At 35.5% G+C, this 2921-nt stretch overlaps 1 pseudogene; it reads left to right on the top strand.

Annotated features, from left to right (window-relative positions):
• Positions 1–2921, top strand: part of LOC107722377 (prothrombin-like) — a 37241-nt pseudogene that overhangs the window by 16397 nt on the left and 17923 nt on the right.

Below are 2921 nucleotides of genomic sequence, written 5' to 3' on the forward strand. Positions count from 1 at the left end.
ATTATGTAGTTGTTTTTTTGGTGTTTGGCTTAGTGTTATGTTAGAATCGTTATTATACCCTTATACCTTTTGTTCTTTACTATTTTGAATCGTTTTTAGCTTTATGGAATTTTGTTGTATGCATTTGTCATTTTTATTTAATCTCTTTATTTTTAAAATGTTTATAGGTAGTATTTATAAAGTTTTAGCTTTTAGTTTTGGATCTGTTGTTAGTTGTTTTAATACTACAATTGATTGCTTCTGTTGTCCTCATTTGTAAGTCGCATTGAATAAAAGCGTCTGATAAATGACTAAATAAATAAATTAATTAAATTACAATTACAGATTATAATGACGTATACTGTCTTTTTACGCGTTGCGTTGCATCGCGCTAAGTAAACATAAAACCATGTCTGCATTTGTGATCGGAGAAATGACAAACAACAAGTGCTACTCTACACTGCTCACTCATTGCGTTTGAATCGTCAGTGGCAAATTCTTTAAATATAAAAAACGTACTTACAGTCTGTGAGTCAGAACAGCCGGCATTGTAGTCTAATCTACCAGGATCAGGAAACAGTCCTCCATAAAATGCGCTAGACACATCTGAATATTTGGGTTAAACTGTTCTGGAACAGTGTTGTAAATACAACTTAACCACTGATTTCTAGTCGTGTCCTCTTTTGGAAGGCCAAACAAAGTAGTTTCGCTTTCACAACGAAACACACAGCGGGCTGTTTTAGGTAGGCGTGGTTGACTCTTAACTTCTATAAAGAATATCTCTTTGGATTTGAGATTTTAGTCTTTGCAACTTTACAGATCTTCTTTATGCACTAAGAGCTTGTAACACTCCAAAGAGAAAGGAAAAATTGAAATCGCATCATATGACCCCTTTAAGAAATTGTTCGACCTGGCACCTCTCAGTTTTGTTACAAGTTTTTTTTTTTTCTTCTTTTTTTTTCACAGGATGTGGGGGAACAAAATTATTCAGAACACCAGCTAACATCAACCATTTGAGAGTATGTGTGTATACAGAGGGTAAGGTTGATGCATACTTAACACAGAATATGTCTATAAAACTAAAATGAGACATTTTTGGTAAAAGCTTTAGTTTCTGTGTTGTAAAATAAGTTGGACGTGTGATTGACAGGAAACGGTTACATTAACTATGGTGAAAACTACGCTGGTAGTATGTCTGTCACCAAGTCTGGAAAGTCGTGTCAGTACTGGAAAAGCAACTTCCCCCACAGGATTCAGTATGTACTTCTGCTCTTTTTGTTGTTCTTGTGTTGAACCACCTTTAATCGTTTTATATTGATTGATTAGAAAACACAAATGCTTTTAGTAAAGAAAAGGTTGTTTTGTTTTCATGTATTTAGCTTTACAAACCTTCAGTGATATTGAAACAGCTCTTCTATGAAGGTAAAATAATGCCTAAAAGATTTGCAAACGCAGGGTAAGAGTTGTGGAAGTGTACATAAGACTGTAAGCATAACCTAGATGAGTAAAGTTTGTAGACAAACTTTAAGTTGGCTTGAAAAAGGCTAGCACAATTAGCCTGTCACTAGCATGTTGATAGCATGATAAGCATGTTACTAGCATGTTTCTAACATGGTTAGCATGTTGCTAACATGATTAGCAAGTTACTAGCATTTTTCTAGCATGATTCTAGCATAATTAGCATGTTACTAGCATGATGTAAGCATTTTGTTAGCATGATTAGCAAGTTACTAGCATGTTGATACCATGATTCTAGCATAATTAGCATGTTACTAGCATAATGTAAACATTTTGTTAGCATGATTAGCAAGTTACTAGCATGTTTCTAACATGATTATCATGTTACTATCATGATTTGCATGTTAATAACATGGTGTTAGCATGATTCTAGCATAATTAGCATGTTACTAGCATAATGTAAGCATTTTGTTAGCATGATTAGCAAGTTACTAGCATGTTTCTAACATGATTATCATGTTACTATCATGATTTGCATGTTAATAACATGGTGTTAGCATGATTAGCATGATTCTAGCATGATTAACATGTTACTAGCACAATGCTAGCATCTTTCTAACATGTTTACCAAGTTGCTAGCATGTTTCTAGCATGATTAGCAAGTTACTTGCATGTTGTGGCATGATTCTAGCATGATTAGCAAGTTACTTGCATGTTGTGGCATGATTCTAGCATGATTAGCAAGTTACTTGCATGTTGTGGCATGATTCTAGCATGATTAGCAAGTTACTTGCATGTTGTTAGCATGATTCTAGCATTATTAGCATGTTACTAGTGTAAGAATTACAGAACCTCAGACACTTTGATCTTCTGAGACAGACAATACACACACAGTGCATTAACATACAGAGATCTGTTTCCACATCTCACTGAGAGAAAATGCGGGAAAACGTCTCTCACATATGCATCAGTTCCGAAACTCGGATACTTTGATCTCCTGAGAAACAGACAATACAAACTTACACGGGCATCTTGGAGAAACCCCACAGAGTGGCGGTGCAGGAAACGCCTCTCTCACATATGCATCAGTTCCTTTTCATCTCCTCCCTCCACTTGATTCACTCAGAATGGTCAATAGTATAATGTTCTATATGAATGCAAATAAGATTTACAGTCATGTTTGGTTTCATTTGAATAGTTTCAGGGCGAGTGGTACAATGGTCTTAATCTTACAAAAGTAGACTAAAAGATAATACAGATCCTAAGAGTTAAGAGATACTTTGATTACTGTAGAGGGTCATTCCATGCAAATTACCTTCTGTTCCCATTGAGGTGTAAACCACCCAGGTCTGGGACCTGGGTTAATGCAAATTCCAATTGTTTGTACATGCCTCCACTTGGGGGATGTTTTATCTTGGTTTTGTATTTAAAGGATTGCAGCAAAAGGATCGGGTCGATTCTGTAGCCAGAGAGCCCGTAGTATG

Source organism: Sinocyclocheilus rhinocerous, unplaced genomic scaffold (genome assembly GCF_001515625.1).
Source record: "Sinocyclocheilus rhinocerous isolate Xijiao unplaced genomic scaffold, SAMN03320098_v1.1 scaffold1115, whole genome shotgun sequence".
NCBI lineage: Eukaryota > Metazoa > Chordata > Actinopteri > Cypriniformes > Cyprinidae > Sinocyclocheilus > Sinocyclocheilus rhinocerous.